Below are 9,068 nucleotides of genomic sequence, written 5' to 3' on the forward strand. Positions count from 1 at the left end.
TATCCCTTACGGCACACATAAGCCGGCTCAGTTGGGCCACTCGGAGCTTTGATGGGGAAAAGTGACCCATCTATAAGCCCAATTACCCCTGGCATCCCACTCTGACTTAAAAAAGCCTCCTTAATCTGCTGCAGCTCTTCTCCACGAGGAAACTGAATGTATTTCGTTGCAAGATTGCAGATGGCATTGGTGACCTCCCTGAGATTGCGTGAAATACATGGCTGTGAAATGTTGGGAAAAATAACCTGATGAGCACATCATATGGCAGGCACATTAATATATAGTCGACTCTTGCTCTAAACCCAACGAACACATAACACAAACATGATAATATATAGTCAGGTCAAGGCCGGAGCTGAAGGCCCCATCTCCCAGGCAGGCAGATGGTGGACACTCAGACAATGCACCAGTATCATCTCCAGAACGGGAGAGCCACATTTAATTTACCACACAGGAGACACCTCGAAGCTCTCCCCCACTAGAAGGAACACATGCAGATACTAGGGGCCTGAGAGCCACATTTAATTTATCACACAGGAGACATTTTGAGAGCTCTGCCCCGTTAGGAGGAACCAAGAGATACACCTGCCCATACCAGGGCCTCAGAGCCACATTAAATTATCACACACAAGACATTTCAGGGGGGCACTCCCCCGTTTTAATTTATCACACCAGAGACACGAGGAACTCTCCCCGTTACGAAGCTCTCTCAGGGCCTGGGAGCCAAAACACACCGAACCGCACACACCTCAAACGCACACACCTCATCGAGAGGAGGATACAGCATAAGACTGTATCACACAGGGACTCTTCACCTTCTTCTGAAGCAGACCTTCCACGGAGGCGAAGCTCCAGACGAACCATCAGCGCTGATTAGGGACTTAGACATATTCGATTTCTCACGCTTTATGACTCTGTATAACCGTTGCCACTTTACTTAATAAATCCAAGGTCCTCGTGCCGATAGACTTTATTACCTCTCCGTCTCATTTTATCTGGTCCAGTAGCTAGACAGACCGTTTTTCCCAACAGAAACCGAAGACAGGCTTGCAACCTCAGTCTGGAAGTCCCCCTTGGCAAAAAAACGTAGAGCATTGGTTACCTGCACCACCACTGGCAAGGCTCCATGTCTCCTTGTAGGCCTCTCCAGAGCAGGACGTAATTCTTCCATCAAATTCAAAATTAACTGTCTTGGCAGGCGATAAAGGGATATTAAAATATGGTCCGGAAAATGTAACGCGTCATTATGCGGTCTCAGTAGCCTTTCAGTCATCAAGTTTCTGTTGTCATGTTCGTCCTCGTCTTCATTGTCACACAGCAGACCCACTAGCAGTGCTGCTGCCATTTTTCTGTTATTTCAGTTACTGACAGTTATTTTGAACTTAGGACAGGGTGTATGGCCACCTAACTTAGGGAGCCTAACTTAAGAAATTCCTAATTTAGGATAGTTCTGTAATGGTTAAATTCCTATCTTAAAATAAGATAGGATTTCTTCCTAAGTTAAGTTAGGAAACCTCCTTCTGTAATATCAAAACCCCTAAATGCCTTCCTATCTCAAGATAGGATAGGATTTCAGAGTTAGGAAGTTTCTGTAATGAGGCCCCTGGTGTAGCTGTTGATGGCTGACCAGCGATGGTTTAGTGGCCAAGCTCTTCCCGCAGACATCACAGGTAAAGGTCTCCCTAGCGATGGCATGGATCTTCAGATGCCTTGCCAGGTCTGACTTTAAACTGAATGTCTTGTCGCACACGGTGCACTGATGTGTAGGCTTCTCCATGTTCCATCTGGTACAGTAAAACATGAATAAATGAGTAAAACTAAAAGCAGATCATTTAGATTGACAACATGTAGCCCTTTATTACACAGAAATGTGCTGTTGGTGTATTAGCCTAGGACAACACGCTCGCCAGATTGTTATCTATGTTGTTAGAAATTAGCTACTGTTTACCAGGTATGCAGTGCATCCCAGGCAACAAGAGATTAACACGGTCGCCAAATTGCTTTATGTTACACTTACTCTCGCATCAGCTGTTGTCTAAACAGTCACATTTACCCATATTAACACATATCCACACCAAATTGTCCAAGAAAACGTTGATTGTCGCCGAAAAGCAACAAGTTTGCAGGTATGCGACGTAGCCCTTACTATTGTAAACAGTGTCGTTAGCCGCGCCTAGCTATCGTTACAAAACACACATTAATCAGCTTATTATTTCACCCTTGGGTGAATATAGTAATGCCATACACCGTTGGAAAGCTTAGATTACCCCGATTAAAACGAGACCACTCACGGGTAATATGGTTGCTCACCGACAAAACGGCGATAGGTTGACTAAAGTCTACCCAGCAGCTAAAACGTACCCTCTACTACGTCTTCCCTTTATACACAACGACCGCGTTATGACACGGTCGAAATCTTTTCTCTTTCTACAAAATCGAAACAGCTTAATACAAACCTTAAAAAAAATGTCTAATTATTAAATAGCAAACGATGCAGGGGATACAATTTACCTGAGTGAATCCTCCGTTGACAGCTTCACCGAACTAGTGGCATGGCCGCCTTGATCGTGAACAGAAGAAATTAGTATTCCAATCCACGCTCAATGATTGGTCTGTTGGGCGCTCAGCTCTGCTCAGCATTGCTCAACCATTGGCTGAAGGCTGCTCAGCTCTGCTCAGCATCGCTCAACCATTGGTCGGCTGACGGGATAGATAGGGACTTGGAGGGGAAATTGCTTGGGAATACCAGGTGCTGTAAGCTTTTTCTTTTTCAACTCGAGCTCATGCATACCGTGACCTGGATCTTTACTGCCAACCGTTTGGGAGAATTAAAGCAACATACAAAGACTGACAACGTCTCTCAAAACTATTTTTGTGAAAAATGAGGACGGTATGGTGATTCTGCCAGCAGGAAGCACCAGAAAGCTGAAACGACTGGGAATACCAGGAGCTGTAAGCTTTTTCTTTTTCCACTCAAGCTCATTGCCTACCGTGACCTGATCTTTGCTGCCAAACGTTTTAGAGAATTTAAGCAACATACAAAGACTGACACCGTCTCTCTAAACTGTTTTTGTGAAACATGCGGACGGTATAGTGATAGGCTACTCAGGGCGTAACCATGGTTTAGACATTGGGGGGGGTCCAATTTTTTATTATTATTTGTTAAGTGCATTGCCTACAATTCTATATTTATATATGAAAATGTGGACATTTAGAACATAGTTTCGAGGACTACATTGACCATTTGAATTCACATCTAAAGGAATAGTGTAATAATGTAATGTCTGCCCCGCCCCCCCCCCACACACACACACACACTTTGTTTTGGTTAGTTGCTTACGGACCTTAAACACACCTACCAATTACAATTATGCTCTTCCAGTAGTACTGTAGCAAAAAGGATAGCTTCCAATGGAAAAATACCACATACCGCATGTCTTTTTAATGTTATTTTAATTAGGACAACTACTGATGTACTTTTGTGATGTACAGACTTTAACAAAAAAATTTGCTGAGGACTTTTAAGTCCAGGTTAATTTCTAGAATAAAAGTGTGTTTTAACAATGAGAAGTCTAATAGTCTAATTGAAATCAGAGACTTGCACAAAGCATGAAACTTAAAATCTTGATTTTTACTATAAAAAGCAAGTCTGATTATTTACACTGAAAATTATTTACATTGACTGGAACACAGAAGAGAAATGAACTTCTGATGCTTCAATGGTGGAGCTCTTTGTGTTTGGAGTAGGCTCTGATACCTTATAGTCAAGGTGTATCTCCCCGCGCTCTTTTACTGGCCCCATCCTGATAATCTTTTGGCAAAGGACTTTAGACCTAAGCTTTACTGTGGTCCGGCTCTGAGTATCAACGGACCTTGCAGAGATCTCACTTTCCGCTGATGGTTTCTCTACACTGATTGGAACATTTTGGAAGATAACAAGGATGGTATCATGTGTGGAGCCTGTTCCTGCCAGGGTGCTTTCATTGTGTTATCCATTGCCCCATTTAATGGGCTTGTTGCTTCTAGGACAGCAGGGAGAGGTACTCTGTTGTTACCTGCTGTAGTGATGATACGTTCAGCGAGGTCAACATCAATCCTCTTGACCGTGTTGTAACTGACACATATTCCGTGATGGTTAAGAGCAGTCACCAGCTCTTTTGATCGTGTCAGACTGTGCACTCCTTGAGCCACCATAACATGAAAAGGTGTTGGTTCCTTGCCCTCGGTAAGGATGTTATGCAGAATTTGAAAGACTACATCAGTCTTCAGGTGGTAAGTTGTTTTCCCCTTAAACATATAGGAGAAAAACTCCTGCCATCTTTGTGGTCGGTTCTTAATGAAAATGTCATTTGACAGTCGGAGGTCTTGTGGTTCACAGAAGCTCTTCTGTAGTCCAAAGCTGTATTCCTTCAACTCCTGCGCCAGCTCAGTTGCCACCTGTCTGACAGGTGAAACTCTCAGGGACTCTACCAAGACCTCTGGAGAACTGTTGGTGGAAAGTACCATCTGAGATGCTCGTTTGTTACCTGGGTATGTAAAGCAGACATTGTCTCCATACAGCTCAATGATTAGCTGCTTTGCAGCTCGGTTTGACACTACTTGAGTTGAACCTTCATTGAGTCTGTCTCTGATGGAAGTCAGACTGTATGATGTTTTGCTCAAATCAAGCCCAAGAGCCAAAAATCTAGCCTTCAATGAGTTGTCCTCAGCTGTTATTGAATCCTCCTTTTCAAGATTTTTCAGGATGTCCTCAATTTTGGCATTATACTTATTAAAATACTCTTTACGGCAAGGGTCATGATATTGGATATCAGCCGCAAAAACATCATCTACCTCGCACATTACCACTGTTTGGGTGTACACATGGTCCTTGAACAACATGGCCGCGTTTAGTAATTTCTGGGCCATCGGTTTTTCACAGATTCTGAACAATTTGTGTATTTTCTTCTGTTTAACTGTTTTGCAATCTGAACCACAAAAGATACATACATTTGTAGTTACACTGGTCTTAAATCTTCCGCTTCGACGCTCAGTTGGATCATTAATAGGTCTCTGCCGAGATGGCTCAGACTGTTCTAATGGCTGGGTTGTGTGATCAGCCTTAGCCATATCCCTTTGAAAAGTTCTGTAGCAGGATTTGGTGTGGTATTTTATGATCTCTTGCTCCTGCACTGTCAGTTGAAGAACCCTAGCAGTTCGAGTATCACATATCTTAGTTTGTTTGGCAAGCGAAACAATAACACCCCTGCCAATTTCACCACTAGAGAGGCACTCAGATTGCTTCTTCTTCTGACATAGGATGCACTCGTCTAATTTGATTGGTTTAGGTGAAGCACAAGGAGCTGTGAGAGGTACTTCATCCTGAAAATAAACAATTATATACTGTTAGGTTGCTCAAAAAAGCTAGACTATTTTTTTTCTACCATAAAATATTTCCTACTTCAATCAAAAGTTGTATTACGCATGGCATGTCACTTTTCTATTTTATAACCCCCAAAATAAAATAAATGTATTAAAGCTTATCTTACCATGTTTCCCGCTGTAGCCCAGTCCAATTTTATTATTATCTATATGAGTTGTTCTCTCACTCTCTCCAGATCTTTTGGAATTTTGTAAAATAAGGTTTCAAATATGAGTTATTGGTATGTACCAACATATCTGTTCTTTGTGAGGGATAACTTCATGATATGAAGACACTGAAACTTCATAAACTTGTCTGAGACTATTTGATCACAAGTTCTGATTTACTGGTGATGACATTTTCCCCATTTTGCAAAAAAACTAAACAAAACACTAGCAGCTAGCTAGGTAACAAGCTGTAGTTAGCTAGCTACAATACACACCACATTAGATATAAAACTGATACAAATTCATTATAATTATTTAATCACACAAGATTACAACTCATATGATAATGACACATTATAAGTGTGCACGCCAACACAGAGAAAAAAAAGAGTAGATTTCCTTACTTTTCTTGATCTCACAAGTCATCTTGCTTGACAGCCATGTGCTCTGCTATGACCTCAGGTTACTATGGCTACCAAGTAAACTTTTGTTGAAAAAAAAGTTGGAGGTGATGACGTGATGACAGCAATATTAAGAACAGCTAGGAAATGTAAGCTTTTAAAGTTTAGGTTAATTAATAACTGGCAATTCCTGTATGTTGCTAGTTGTATGTAATACGTAATAGTTGTAACTTTTTTTTCCCATTTTATTTATATCAAATCAAAATGCTTACACTGTTCTTTGACCTCATAATCATGGTCATTGTGAACATTGTGATCACCTCAGAAAATCTCTAGCTTCAGGGGTTTATGTACGCATATATAATGAGATCGCCTCATTTGCATATTGTAATAATATTTTTTAAGACAAAGTGTAATACAAAAAGTATTTCTATCAAGTTGAAGATTAATCTGGTAGAAATTGATGAGGATATCTATAAAGAAAAAAAAAAGTCCCATTCACCTGTATTGTGATAATAGTGTCACCTATAGTGGTCATTTTCAGGACTTTCGTCCCGGATAGAGATTTTGGCACACATCACATGTTGTTCAGTGGGGTAATATTAGTCTATAACAGTTGAGATAGTCTCCGCTAAATGAAGCGCATACAAATCTTCCCCAGGACCTGTACTATCTGTATTTACCTTCTTATTACCAGTGGTAATTACACAGTAATACACTATAATTTACCGGATAATTCCTCTGTATTTACCTTCTTATTACCAGTGGTAATTACCCAGTAATACACTATGATTTATCATGTATTTGCTGGGTAACTACCTCTGTATTTACCTTCTTATTACCAGTGGTAATTACCCAGCAATACACTATGATTTACCATGCATGTACCGGGTAAATACCTAGTAATTAGGGGACTGTAAAAGGAAGGGTTACCACATTTACTTTAGAATATAATCAATGAACATCATTATGAGCAGATGTAGTTGACGTTGCATTAGTCCTTTGATTCGAAATGTGGAGATTGTTAGAAGATGCTATCAAAACCCTAAATAAAATATTTGTCAGGTTTTATTTCTGTGTCTTGAAAATACTTGAATAAAGAGAACAACTTAGTTTCATTTGATAAGTTATTGAATGTCTCAACTGTTTAAAAGAATAAATGTCAACTGATTGACCGTTAGAATACATATTTCAATATCAAAGGTTTTGTATTCTAGGTTATAACTGCTGCCACGCTGTTGGAGAAGGGGGGTTTGTTCTTTGGTTTAACTCCCGTTACGACACGGGGAGTCTGGAAGTTGAGCTGTAACGTGGCTTGAAGACCTGGATTGTCATTGGTCGACTTTATCAGATCGTGGTCTCTATGTATCTAAATTTATAAACAGAATATATAGATAATCTCTCCATCGATATCTTTTTCTCTTCATTTATTTTGATCAGCCGTTCTGTTAAGAGTCTTCTGCGGACTCGTACTCAAACACATTTAGTCTTGGAGATAAGCCTCATATAACTACCAGTGTTGACTCAATATCAAATCACAAACCATAATAGCACTTATAACCTGGACACAAAGAGAGAGGGTTGCTTTTACAAAGACTGGTGAAAATACCAGCTTCAGGTGATGGAGGATCCCTCTTCTGAGCTCTGTCTCTGGGTTCCTTCCCACTGGGTTTTTAGTGGAGGGTTTCCTTGTCCTATATAGGGCTTAGGGCTCTCCCCTTCTTTCTGCCTACCTGCCTGTCTGTCCGTCTGTCCATACATCTAATTTGGAAACATCATAGATATTTGTTTCAGGAGCCTCAGATTGAGTTTATTTTCAAGTTGTGCAATATATAAAACACTGTGCGTGCGTGCGTGCGATATAGTAGTACGTTCTTGTGAGAAGGTGAAATCCTCCCCCTTCTCACTGTCTCGCATTAGAGTAATTATTATTATTATTATTATAATTATTATTATATTGTGTGTGTGTGTGTGTGTGTGTGTGTGTATATATATATATATATATATATATATATTAGATTGGGCTGGTTTTATTAGATTGGGCTGGTCTTCCGTCCCGGTAGGGGGCAGTGTGGTAAGGTAGCTTTAGGTAAATGTTCCCCCAACTAATGGTCTGGCCCATACGGCCTTGATTGGGCCAATTGGCATTTCCCTATTTAAGGGCTTTCTCATTTGGTGTTTGGAGGCTGAAGGTGGTGCTGGCTTGACGTGAGGCCAGTACGAGAGACGTATGGTTAGGTTAGGCTATGCTATGCTATGTTACGTTACCTGAGTTTATGTTTGCTGACGGATGGAGTCATTTTCTTTTCATTTGAAACGTTGCTCTATTTTTTGTGAATGTTTTGGAGACATTAAAACTTCACTTTTTCTTAGTCCTCAGTCCATTGCCCTCATTTTTTCCCACACTCGAAATTCCCAGTTGGCCGTATCCCAGATACGTGGGGCGACCACGCCGGTCCCTCACATTTTGTGGCAGTGGTGGGATCTTTTTTTCGACGCCATCTGAGAAACTGGAGAGACGAGGGAAGAAGAGGACTCGGTGGACAGCGAGGACGAGGCCGAATCTGGTGACGAATGGAGCAGAGGCTGTCCCGAGGGGTTCTACTCGAGATGGAGGAGGAAGACGGCCATGGAGAGGACCAGGCATCCGGCGGAGACCCGCCTGAGGAGTCGGACCTTACAGCAGTGCGTCGGCTCTTCGAGCGGGAGGCGTCCAAGCAGGAGCAGCGCTGGAGGAGTGTTCAAATGCAGCTGAACCAGCTCAGGGAGGACGTCGAGGCTGACCGGAGGCCTTCATCTGCACCTGCACCAGCAGCGCCCGTGACCTGGCACAGGGCGGCCATTCCCAGGCTGGAAGAGGATGACGACATTGAGCAGTACCTCATAACATTCGAGAGGTTAGCAATGGCTTATCGTTGGCCAAGAGAGGATTGGGCAGTCTAGCCCTACCTCACCGGAAAAGCACGCAGCGCCTATGTGGCGATGAACATGGGTCATGCCACTGATCCCCTTGGTAAAGCGGCCTTTACTGTGATTGTGTAACAGAGGCTGCTAAGGGGGAGACAGGGGGCGTGACCCCTTCGTTGTGGATCACCGCGC

This window comes from Gadus macrocephalus, chromosome 3, assembly GCF_031168955.1.
Source record: "Gadus macrocephalus chromosome 3, ASM3116895v1".
NCBI lineage: Eukaryota > Metazoa > Chordata > Actinopteri > Gadiformes > Gadidae > Gadus > Gadus macrocephalus.